Raw genomic sequence first — 14,259 nt, 5'->3', positions numbered from 1 at the left:
ATATATATATATATATATAAATATGTGCGTGTAAATACTGCATAGGTATATACAGGTAACATAAATTCTTGATACACTTTAAATTATCTCCACCTCTAGATGACGTTTCACAGTTACCAAATTTCTCCGATATTGACATTAAGGAATAGGACAGGTTTATTGTCTGGAGACAGGAAGGCAGTAATGGACGCATGTTTCAGCTTCAGTCGTCGTCATTAGTATGACAGTTGTCCTAACCTATATCCAGCAACCGGGGGACATAGACATTCACAAAGTATGACGCATTTATGGCCTTAGTGACTTCCATAAATTAAATAAAAATGAGCTAGACATAGTCCTGTGTTCGCTCTTGAGTGTAGATGTGTGCTTTGTGTTCTATATTCATGTATTTTGTGTTGAGAGAGAGAGAGAGAGAAAAGAGAAAGTGAGAGAGAGAGAGAAAGAAAAAGAGAGAGAGTGTGTGTGTCTGAAAGAGGAAGAGATAGAGAGAGAAAAAGAGGCAGACAGTCAGAAGGGTGTGTGTGTGTTTGTGTAGTCCACTGTTTTATATGTTGCCAGTTAAGGGCCTCGAAATCGCGCCGTTAGTGTCAGAAAACAAATATCCCGGCGGCAGTAGCAGTATTTACTATGGTGAACTTGTTGGGGAAGGATAGTGGTGTTGATGATGATGGAGGTACTTGTGTCGTGGCGGTAGTGGTGATGGTGACGGGAGCTAAGGGACTTAGAAATGACGGATGTATATTGAACGATTGTGACATGATGTATAAACTAGGATGGCTCAGTTTATGTGCAGTGTGGTGTGAAGTGTGTGCTGACTGATATGACCTATGACCTTTGTGAGTGTAATGTGAAATGTATGCGGTGTTTTGTATGTGTAAAGAGGTGTGGAATATATAGTAAGTATACTGAAGAAGGTGCTTGTTGGTTTGCTGTATTATATGGAGTGGCCGCAATGTGGTGTGTGATATGTATTGGATAATGTGGTTGTGTGTAAGCATGGTATGAAATATGTGTTGCGGTGATATGTAGTAAATATTTATTGTGGAAGGTGTGTAATATTGTGCATCATAGAATAAGGAGTATCTACAATGTGGTGAGTCATATAATCAGTGTAATATGTGTAGTGTGACCGTCGCATTTATTGCATGTATGAAGTGTGTGTTATGTGATGTGAAGCATATTGTGAAATGTGTAGTATGTCGTATGCCTGATATGAAATGTCTTCAATGTGATATGCAGTTTGTACAATGTCTAATGAAATGTTGCGTATCGCATATACGATGTAGGTGTGTAGTTTTGGCGACAGTCAGTGTATTGTGGCGTGAAATTTCGCATGGAGTATGGACGGTAGGGTGTGCTATTATAATGTTGAAAGTGATGCACGATGTTTAGTGTATATATTGGTTTCAAATTTGGATGAAGGATTAAATCGATTAGCTCGACCCCAGTATTCAACTGCTACTTATTTATCGGTCCCAACAAAATGAAAAGCAAAGTCAACCTCGGCGAAATTTGAACTCTAAACGTAAAGACGGACGAAACGTCACTAAGCATTTTGCCCGACGTGGTGATGGTGGTGGTGTTTCACACCAAGCCATCACGTCTTTTTTAACACGGTATAATGAAATTTCAAGGAAATTTGATCGCTGTTTCTAACAGATTAAGCAATACATAAAGGCTCCCTCCTTAACCCGTGAGATGTGTGCAGTGTGGTATGATGGCGTGCTTAATGTGATTTGATGTAGCGTAAATATACAATCATTTAATTTAGCGTGATATACTTTGAGAGGGTGTACTGGAATGTGTTGTGCCGTGATGTTATGCAGTCACGGGCAAACTGCGGACTATAGACTTTATGAATGGCACGCCTAATGAAAAATTGCCATGAATTATTGCAGCCCGCCTAGTGATGATCCATGTGTCATGTGGCCCGATTCTCGAAAAAGATTGTCCATGCCTAGTCTACAAGTACAGCCATGCTTTTGTAATCTTGGGCAGGTCCCGCCTCGGCTCATAAACCTTGGCTCAGTGGTACATGTAAGATGTGACCACTAGAAGGAGAGGGAACTGCATCAGCACCCATATAGAACTCATTATAGCTGGGCAGACTAGAGCAACGTGAAATGGTGCGCCTTGCTTAAGGACACAGCCTGCTGCAGGGTCTAGGAATCGAATCCACGACGTTATGACCTTAAAGCGAACACTCTAACATCTGGGCCTCACGCTTTCAAAATACATGTGTGAATATAAGTAGATGATGAAGGAATAGCAAACATCTCACTTAAATTACATCCTTGTATCTCAAAAGAAGACTGATAGATAGCGGGAGGATAATTCTAGATACACAAACAGACAAAATAGTCTTGGCAGAGATGTCTTTAAATATAGGACTGTTTGATTAGAATTGCGTAGGACTAAACAACAACGACAGTACACATAAGTGCGGGAACAAAATTTGCTAAGGGGACGCAAATCCAGATCCAACCCAGGATGTTCAAAGCATTTTCATTGCCCAACAAAAACATTAAGAGGTGCACTTGCATTCTTTGAATCCCGTGTTCCCAGGCCTACAGTAGTATGCAATGATATGCTACAAGAAGGCGACGAGGGGACAGAATCGTTAGCGTGATGAACAAAATGTTTAGCGGAATTTCTTCTGGTTTTACGTTAAGTTCAAATGCCACCGAAGTCAATTTTACTCTTTCGGGGTCGATTAAAATAAGTACCATTTGAACACTGAAGTCGATCTAATCGGCTTCCCCTTTCCTTCAAAATTACTGGCCTTGTGACAAAAATTAGAACGGATATTACACTATAGCGTCTATACCAGTCTCGGGCAACCTGCGGACCACATGATCCACCGTGTCCTTTTCTAAGACGCTAGATAATTAGTAGAAGGCCTCGCTGCTATTTCTAGCATCTCGCATACGCTCCCTCATTAATTCCGCGATAGTGATGATAGATAAACTTAGGTGTTATTGGTGGGAGAGGCGTTGATGGTGGTTGCTTATTGTTGAAATGATGGTAGCGTAGGAGCTCGAATTGTTCATTCTAAGGACATTAATATCAGCGACAGTGTTACTGATGATTACGTTGCGCTGGGATGGTCGCTGATGGGTGGTTTATGGTTGGGGTAGAGTATTAGTGGGGTGGGGTAGGTATGGTAGTATCTGTGGTGGCGGTGGGAGGAGGGGTGCCGGTGATGGCGGTGGTAATGGTTGTGGTAGTGGTGGTCGTGTTGGTAGTGGTAGTGGTGGTCGTGTTGGTAGTGGTAGTGGTGGTGGGAGCGGTGGTAACGGCGGTAGCGGCGGTAGCAGTGGTTGTAGTAGTGAAGATTGTAGTGGTGGTGGTAGTGTTGTTGTTGGTCGTGATGGCGGCGACTGCAGCGACGTCAATAAGCATGGGTGTGTTAACAAGTACATGTAAGTTAATGGATTCGCTAGTTTTCGCAAACTGGTAGTCAGATGTCTTTAACACACACACACACACACACACACACACACACACACACACACACACACACACACACACACACACACACACACACACACACACACACACACACATACACACGCACATACACATCCCAGTATAGGGCACTAGGTTAACAACTACACAGGGTGTCTATAATAGTTCTCTAGTATTGGTTGTAGAAAAGTGTAAGCCGTTACTGCTATTGTGGCTGCTGTTGATGTTGTTGTTGTTGTTGTTGTTGTTGTTGCTGCTGATGCTGCTGTTGTTGCAGCTGCGACCTCTGTAAATGACAGTTTTTATATGTAATACATATATACATACGTACATATATATATATATATATATATATATATATATATATATATATATATATATACGTATATATAAATGTATATATATATATATAGATAGATAGATAGATAGATATTTCATTTGCTGTATTTTATATTGTGTATTTTGTTAACAATGGTGTCATTGACTATAGATTTCCAACTGGCCAATCTCTGATTTTATGCATTTATGATGGTCAGCGTGACAGTTGAATATCTGTGCAACTCGGGCAGATTAAATACTATAATATTTATTTTTATTTTTATTTATTTTTATTCTATTTGTTTTATTTTATATAAATATTTGCTTATTGTTCGTACGAACGGACTGCTTTATCGATTTTCTAGCTAATGTGTACATCTTTCGCCAATAAACGTTGGCCAAAGATACAAACGCTCGCTCGCGTATACACACAGCTTAACGCGTACATCCACATACACACATTCTACGTATACACACCCATTCAGACAACGACATTAATACATGTAATACATGTATAACCGTCGCTCACGAACTCGCAAGTGAATATGACCTGGTAACATGTACTACGCGTTCGCTAATGGTAATTGTGACTTTTCTCGCCACCCCATTCCACCCGCTCCATGAACCTAGTGGAACATCGGGTAGAGGGAGGAGGGAGGAAAGCTGCACCAACTGTCGGCTGGTACTCATTTTCAGCTGAGTGGAAGTGAGCAATGTGAAATAATATCCTTTGCTCAAGAGACAAATGTGCCGCCACGTCCACGAATCGAACCGACAACTTTGTAATCACTGCGAGTCCAACATTATAACACATAGGTCACACGCCTGTAGTAATGCGTAAGCGTGTAGTGTCTTTTTATGTATGTATGAGTGTATGATTGTGTGTCTGTACAAGTGTGTGTGAATGCATGTATGTGTGTATGTATATGTGCATGTGTGTATGTATGTATGTATGTATGTATGGGGAGAATTCACAAAAAAAACAAAAGACGAAGACAGGTGGTGTAGACAACAAACAGATGTATTAGTATAACGCTCGCGAAGTGAAAAAGTCTTTAACGTTTCAAGCCTACACTCTTCCACAGAAAGGAATACAGAAAGAAACAAGGAGAGAATGTATGTATGTATGTATGTATGTATGTATGCATGATGTCTCAAGCTACTGCTATCTAGCACCTTCGGATGATCTCTACTCAACCGCTACACAACTGCTACTCAACACTCCTACCATGGCCAGACTAGACTACCTCTATTTATATGTCTTGGGAGATCCTACTTCTTCGCCTGGGGGCGTCGACACAACAGTATGTATGTATGTATGTATGTATGTATGCATGCATGTATGTATAAAAGAAACTAGGTGAACTAGTGATGGTTTACATCGGCAAAAATTATTATTATTGATGAACTATAAATTGCAAAAAGTCGGTATACCGTTGGGCCTGGAGGTGTCGAGGTGTTTGTAGCTGTCTTTACTTTCTCTCTTTTTGACGAGCGAGAACATTTTTACCTTTCTATTTTTTTTTTTTTTTTCTTAATTCATGAGAGAATGGAAATAATGAAATAGATGCAGAGAACTGATAATAGAGAGAAAGGAAGAAAAGAAAGAAAAGACTATCAGGCTGAAGATAGTGAGACCATATAAATGAGAAAGAGGGAACGGAATTATCGATCAGTGTAAGGAAGGAAGGAAGGAAGGAAGTCATTGGTTTATTTTTTAGCTTTTGGGGTTTTTTGTTGTACTTTTCTTTGGCCAATTGGATGTTAATGTATGTAAGCAACTTATATAAGAATGATATGCACATTCATGTCTGTAGATGCATATATATGTGCAAATAGTTGAAATTTATCTATGAGACTGTACATTTCCACTCACAATCAGACACATACGCATGTGTGTGTGTGTGTGTGTGTGTATATATATATGTATATATATACATAACATACATATACATAGCCATAAGTGGATATACATACACATGTCCCTCCATATATAGACATGACAATATTTCTACATTGTTATATAAATATAGGCATATATACATACATAACACGTTCGCTTATATACAAAAATGTGTCAAAAATGTGTCAAGAAAACATCAATAAACCCAATACGGTGCGTATATACATAAATACGGGATGGATGATGGGTGATTGGGAAAAGAAGTAGAAACGTTTATGGAAGCTGTATGTTACGCCAGTGTTTCCACAAATAACATTTCAACCAAATACATAGAACTCAGAAAGCATTCATTCAAAAGTAGCTTGAATCAATATAATAGATCATTCTGTTAACCATTTTACACCTCTGCACTCTCTAAATATATGTGGAGCTTAAAAGATAAAAGAGTAACAACAAATATTATCTGGGTAGATTTTCACAAAGCACAATCGTTTACAAATTTTAAAAAATAATGCCGTCCGTATCTTACAGAAAAAATCCACATCAGTGCTCAACTGATACTTATTTTATCGACATCCGCGAATGGATGAAAGGTAAAGTTGACCTTGGTGGATTTTGAACTCAGAACGCGAAGACGGACGAAATGCTGCTAAGAATTTTTCCCCGGCGTGCTGACGATTCAGCCAACTCGTCGCCTTAGATCTTTTTAATATTCACATCAAAGATAGGTCCACACCAAATTCAGCACTGAACCACAACAGATCTATAACATATCCACTACAGATGCACAGCATATCCAAAACAGTTACATAACAAATATACAATAAAATCACAAGAGGACAACAGCATATTCACAAGATTTCTACAGGAGATAAACAAGAAATGTATAACAGATATACAGCAGATAGGTAACAAACAGGCAATATATCCATAACAGACACACAATATATTGATAATATATCAGCGCCAAGAACTCAATATGTTCATGATATATACACGACACACAGGGTTCGCACAACATATTTGCATCATAGATAACAAATAAATTGTTTATACACAAAATATCCACAATAGTTAAACAACGATTACAGGAAATATTCCTGACATCTCAGCAACAAGAACATAATATATTCATAACAAATACACAACAGAGATGCAGCATATTCACAACATATCGAAGGTGAGCAATAATATCCGTAATAGTTACAGAAAATATTCCTGAGATTTATGTAGCCACTACATAACAGTATGCCCGCAACATATTTACAACAGTTTCACAACAGATACACATTATAGCTATCATTGATTTCACCATGTTTGCATAAGGACTTTGAATGGACTCCAACATAAATTTGTAACAGATGTACAATATTTTTATCCGCGGTTAGCGACATATCTACAAAATATCCATCAAACTATATCTAAAACATATCACCAATATGCATCTAACAGATCAGCAATAGATAAATCCACTACAGTTAGACGGGTTCCTTACAGTTAGATCAATAGCAGCTAGACAGATCCACTATAATTTTAAAAAACGGTCCACTAGAGTTATACAGGTCCCCTATACTTAGACTACAGGGAGACAAGTTCATTATATGCATGTATATATATTTGCGTGTGTGTGTGTAAAAAAGTCTTGTACAGTTAGATCTAGTAGAGATGCACCAAAACTTTCCAGTAGATCCACCACAGAGTTGCAAAAGATCTACAATAGATCCACAAAAGATTCCGAACGTACACGATAAAGCAAAATGATTGAAATTGTGATAATGTAAGAAGACCTTATTCATGTAAGAAAATCAGTAATTAAATTAGGGTTGTGCGTTTAAGATACATTTATTTATCTAGTCATTTGGTCATTAAAAAAAAAATGGCATTGTTATATATGTGTATATCAGATGGTATACACGTGTGTTTCTTTATGACAGAAGAAATATATTACAGGTGGATTTGTGTGTGAAAATATGAAGCGTTCTCTTGCGTGCTTGAAATGGAGATGTATGTATGAGTGCGTGTGCGTGTGTGCGTGTTCATGTGTGCGTTCATCTGATACACACACGCACGCCTGAAATAAACGTGCTCTGTCTGATGAAATTTGAAGTCCCAGTCAACTCGAATTCTACAATGCACTTGACTCTATTCTCAGTTTTGATCCCCACCTCATCAGCAACTGTCATTGTCATTCTGAAACTTGTTTTAAAATTATATATGTATATCTATCTATCTATCTATCTATCTATATATATATATATATATATATATATATATATATACATACATATGTACCCACATACATAATAAACACGCAGATACACATATATTATATGTTTGTGTGTGTGTTCATGCGTTTGTATTGAGAGAAGGCTCGAGTTTATATGAGTATTAGTTATAAAGACATAAAAATATAACAGCAAAAACAAATATGAATATAAATTTGTAAACATTAATACTGACTATAAAGATGTAAAGATTAATACATTAATAAACACTATAAATACAAAGAGAGACAATGGGGCATAACGGAGAGGGAAGGAGACAGGAGAGAGAGAGAGAGAGAGAGAGAGAGAGAGAAAGAGAGAAGACAAAGTAGATATCATCAGTTTAAGAAACAATCCTCGGTATGGTTGAACAAAACACACCTGAATGAATCCGTTATCTTAGAAACCCGTAAACCCTATGAATTCGAGTATGACACGTACCTGAAGACCTCTCGTATGTATTAGGGTCAAAATGGAACAAAAGTAAACTCCCGCACCTACACCACACACACACACACACACACACACACTCACACACAAATTTGAAATGATATTGGCATTAAATTAACTTACAGTCATATACTAGATATTATAAATAACTATACATCTCCTCCTCTAAACCGTGTGGTCCTGTATCTAGGCTAGAAATCTATCTTTAGGACAAGGTTTGTTATTGCTGTTGTTTTTAGGTCTAGGTTTGCTCTAATCAGGCAGACCTTAAACCAAAGGTATCTCAGTCGTATCAATCCCGTTTTCTTCCTATTTGCAAGGAACCCAAAACTACATTATCCAACGTCCCTTTTTCCAAGATGGTAGAGTGGGATTTGAAGGAGAGTCAGCTGCTATTTCAAATAGGTCAATCAACCATATAGGGAATCCTTGCCAGCAAGTGTCCTCCAGCAAAAATCGATAGTTGAGAGGATTGGTAGTGTGTCTTTAGTTACGCCTGTCTTTGCACTCTAGGTTCAAGTTTCATCGAAATCGATAAAATGAAGTACCAGTAAAGTACAGGTTCAGTTTTATTGATTACCTTCTCCTAAATTCCAGGCCTTGTGCTGAAAGGAGTATCGTTAGGTCACCGGATATCTTACGGTATCAGTCTTACGGGATCTGTCCCAACTTTTTACGTGCTAAGTTCGAAACCCACCGAGGTCAACTTTGCCTCTCATCCTTCCGGATCGATAAAATAGACTACCAGTAAAATAGTGGAGTGAATGTAATCGACTACCACCTTCCCGCTAAATTTACTAACATTGTGCCAAGCTGCAAGCTGGCAGAATCTTTGCGAGTAGGACAAAATGTTTTGTAACATTGGTCCTGGCTTTACGTTTTGTGTTCAAATTCCGCCGAGGTTGATTTTGCCTTTCATTCTTTCGATATCGATTAAATAAATAACAGTTGAATACTGGAGTTGATGTAATCGACTTACCACTCTACTTAAAATTTCTAGCCTCGTGCTAAAATTTCGAACCATTATTATAATTATTGAGGCAGACAGCTGCAATCATTAGACAGTCTGACAAAATGACTCGCAACATTCAGTTACGTTCTTTTATGTTCTGAGTTCAAATCTCATCGAAATACCCTTTGCCAATCACCGTTCTAGGATCGATAAAATAAAGTACAAGAAAGTACTGAAATTGACAAAATTGATTAACACCATCACCTTCAAAATATGAGAACTTATGCTTATGCTGGAAATTATTACTAAGTAAATTATTAATAAATTATTAAGTTCTTGAGTAGGTACAGACGAGAAAGTGTTCGAAACAGAAGGAATAGAGAGAAAGAAAGAAGGGGAGAACTAGAAAGAAAGATCAGAAAGAAAGAAACTAGCAAACAAAGAAACAATGAGTGATGTATGTGTATACGAGCGAGAATGGTTGGATTGTGTAGAAGTATGAATTCTTTCAAAATAGTCAGTGAATCGTTGACATTTCCACATATATTTCCAGAGAACAAAACCATTAAAATGTACATGTGTGTATGTGTCTGTATGTGTATTTATGTGTGCGTATGTATGATTGCATATATATGACGATGAGTACTCAAGTTGTTCGAACTACTGTACTCACGGCTCATTGAAATATAAAGTAGATGGCTGAGTATGTCACAAACGTAATTCTCGGTCAGACCTGGCGTACATGAGAAGTCTAGCCTTTTGGTTTTACAGCTATAGTCCACCCGACGGACTTCCTTACGATTTCCGTCTACCAGACTTCATTTTCAAGGCTAGGGTCAACCCGATGCTTTTGTATACACACACACACACATAGATACATAAACACGCATACACATTCACAGACGACCCGACACCACATAGACAAGGAGGAGTCAGCCAGTAAAACAGGTTAAGGTAGATAGGAGAAATCACATATTGAATGGCGTAGCCGAAAGGTGAACAGGGAGAATTTGTGAAAGGAACTAAAGCAGCGAATGGATGAACATTTTTGAAAAGGTAATATATATGTACATACATACATGAATGCACACGTACATACATACACACGCACACACGTTTATATATACACACAAACATACACATATACACACACACACATATTCATTGAGAGAAGAAAGGATGTAAGAAAGAAAGGATGAAAGGTCAAAAAATGAAGACGATTAAGATAAAAAGACGAAAGTTGAATGCAAAGAAAGGAAAGTATATAAAAAAAAGAAAGCGAGGACAAATTCATTGAAGCATGATGTTGACTTCAAATGCACTAGTTTTCTTTTTTACACACACATTTGATAAAAACGTACAGCACATACACTGGCATATACGTACTCACTTCTCTTGTTATGAATATACAACCATATTTCTCTATTGTGTATGTAAATGTGCGCGCGAGCGTGAATTGTCTGTATGCATGACTGTCTTGTATTCAGAAACTAGAAAACGTATACCCACGAAATGAAATTGTGCGCCATCTCACATGGTAGTCTGTATGCCATTTATATTGAGAAAGAACAACCAAATAAGACTCTATTGTCTGTCAGGAAAAGGGATGTAGAAAGACAGAAAGGTGAGAGAGAGTAGTTGTTTCAACTTTCTTTTTTTCATTCTCACTCTCTCTTTCTCTCTTCATCTCCCTCTATCTATCTATCTATCTATCTATCTATCTATCCGTCTACCTGTCTGTCTAACTATCTATCTATCTATCTATATATCTATCTATCTATCTATCTGTCTGTCTGTCTGTCTGTCTGTCTATCTATCTATCCGTCTACCTGTCTGTCTAACTATCCATCTATCTCTATCTATCTATCTATCTATCTATCTTTCTATCTCTAAGGAATGATAGAATAGAAAGAGACTGAGTGGAGACTTCCACGAACGGAGCGAGATCAACAGAGAAAGTGGGCAGTGACCTCTCCCTTTCCAATGATGGAATTCTCAGCTTGTTGAATCCCTATTCAATATGAGGATCCACATGCTTGGCTATTTTAGAAACAGCTGTAAGAGGCAATAAATGTTTGTATTCTCTGTCTAAATTAAATGTCTTTTTCAAGTGATGTTTTGATCTATATATTTAAGGTCATAAGCATGGCAAACCGAAACAAAGAACAAACACATACAAAACACTCATCATTACCAATAACTTATTGAGTGACCTTCCAAGAAACTCTTAGATTTAATTCTGGATAGAATGTCATGTGCATTTCACCTCCAGACTTTCATCTCTACTACAATTCACTGAATCGATTGCCGATTTTCAATATGAATCTTTTAAAAAAATGTAAAGGCCAAAATTATGTATTTTATAAGAAACAATGTTATAAAGACATCAGTGATTTGTTTGGTCGCTTTTTTATCCTTAATGAGTGGAATAGTTTCCCAGGTCATGTAGTAAATGCTACAAGAGTAAACTACTTTAAAGAGGAATATGACAGATAGAAGATGAAACAATAGATGAAAATACATTTGATGAGGATTGAAGGTGAACAGAAGGCACAAAATTATGGATAATGAGTCTAGCGGAATTTCGACTAAGTTCATAAATGAATGTATTTTTGATTAGCTAATTAGTAAACTGTTAAAAAATGGAAAAAAAAGATTACATATATATATATATATATATATATATATATATATATATATATTATACATACATAGATAGATAGATAGATAGTTTTCACGCATTTCTCTTTCTGAAATTCATCGCTTCCAGTACCACTGTCCAACATTCTATGCACACTCGGTAATTGAAACATCCAGCCGAAAAACGGTCAGAAGTAATACTAACTTGTAAGCAGCTTTATAGGCATCCCTTCTCTGCAACTCCATTATTTTGCAGTTAAGGTAATCTGAAAATTTTTAGATTTGAATGCCTATTCACTCAACAATAAAGTCAGTGTCTATCACTGAAATATTATATTTCTAGTAAAATCTCTGTTTTATGAAGAATGTCTGTCTTACCGTGGTTCATCAGGCATAAGTTACAATTTTATGTCGGTATCTTGCGTTGATGATCACTGGACCAAGCACAGGATGTAAAGTTTAGTATCCAAACGACCGCTAGTTTGTTTCTGTACCAGGTCACTATTTCTCAATCTGTTATTATATATGAAGTATATATCAATATACAGTGTTAGCATATGCACATGAAACACTAATACCTCTCGGAAGTAGTTTCGTGAGATATTTCCAGTTCATTTTAAACCATCACTTGGAGGAAACCGAAGATCTGATTGCATGTTTATAAGATGTAGGCTGAGCTTCTGGGAGATTTTGTCCCCATCAAAAATGACGCGCGGTTTATATTACTCTCCAATGCTGTAATTCCTAGACTTTATGGTTCAAACTTTGCTATATTTTCTTGTCGCCTGTCCTAACGTGTACCCCCAAGAACTTTGCTTTTATTGGCAAGCATTTCTCTATTTCTCTCTCTCTCTCTCTCTCTCTCTCTCTCTCGCTCTCTCTCTCTTTCTACCACATACACACACTTTCTTTGTATCTCTATCATTCCATCTATGATTCACTGGCTTTCTACACTTATGTTATTTTAGCATATTATGTTTCTCATAACTCCTCTCTTTAGTACTGCTCTATCATTCTCTTTTTCTAGCACTATCTCTGTTTTTCTTTCTTCCATCCTTCTCTATATTGCACTGTCTGCTCGACTGACTATCTATCTCGTTTGTTACTCCATTACTGGCTATGCCCATCTCTCTTGTTATTGAGCTGCTGAACTTGAGAGAACTTTTAGAAAGATCTATTAAATAGAACTTATAGAAAGTTCTATTTAAAAAAATCCAAGAAGACAAGTGGTTTGATTTACCAATAATAATTTCAAAAATTTTTCATTCAAAAATAGTTTATTGTTGTTTAACCATAGTTCAGTAGCAGATGAACATCCTCTCGATCAAGGATGTACCAGACATACATCTTTTTATTTATTTATTTATTCATTCATTCATACACTGTATATCATTCATAGATTGTATATCCAAACTGAGGTCAGGCTAGGTGTAGGGGCATGCACCGTTGCAGCAAGTTGCTGTAGTTATCATTTGTTGGTACATTCTCAAGTTCTCCTGGCTGACCAGTCGAGGATAGTCTCAGTCAGTCCCAATCTCCCCAAGATATCTCCTCATCAGCCGTAATCATGTGGCATGTATGTAGTCGACCAATACGGTAAGCAGGGTCTAATTTGGAAAGTCGAGCAAAATGGCTAGGCAGCCTGAATAGGCACTCTCGAGGCATACAAGTAACAAGACACATCCCAGTTTCTGGTTGGATATGAAATCCGACCAATGTTAACTGAAGCGCCCTCAAACCAAAACAATTTATTTTTACCCAAATTGTTCTTTTTTAAGAAGAAATTTCATAATTTGAGAGAGTTGGCTACCCCCTCCACTTTGACTCAACTGTAGTTGATACAGCGAAGCGTTCGAGAAGGATGATTTATAAGAGAAATACAGAGTATGCATGTTAAAAAAAGTAGAATGATGTGTAATTGTACATGCGCGCGCTTGTGTGTATGTGCACGCAATTTTTGTATGTATGCGTACAGGTATGTACATAATGTACACACACACACACACACACACACACACATATATATATATATTGTTGTATTTCGGGATGGTCATTTTATTTATTATTTTTTTTGTTTGCCAAATAAACACACGCACTATATACATAAATATTTTTTTCTTCACTCATTTATTACTGTTTTTATTTATTTTATGTCTATTCTCCGGAAATCTTTCGTCACACATCTGTGACCTCTTCAGCGACACTTTTCATTTCCGTGTGTGTTCTTGCTCCACTTACTCCATTGATAAACGTAATGTGCGCGC

The 14,259-nt window shown here is 37.3% G+C and overlaps 1 long non-coding RNA gene across 2 annotated transcripts in view; it reads left to right on the top strand.

Moving 5' to 3' along the window:
• The window catches only part of LOC128247293 (uncharacterized), a 135,406-nt gene that overhangs the window by 100,407 nt on the left and 20,740 nt on the right, over nt 1-14,259 (top strand). The gene's annotated exons all lie outside the window — the stretch shown is intronic.

This window comes from Octopus bimaculoides, chromosome 3 (assembly GCF_001194135.2).
Source record: "Octopus bimaculoides isolate UCB-OBI-ISO-001 chromosome 3, ASM119413v2, whole genome shotgun sequence".
NCBI lineage: Eukaryota > Metazoa > Mollusca > Cephalopoda > Octopoda > Octopodidae > Octopus > Octopus bimaculoides.
Note: the sequence above shows the minus strand (reverse complement) of the source record. Positions and strands in the feature narration are given on the sequence as shown.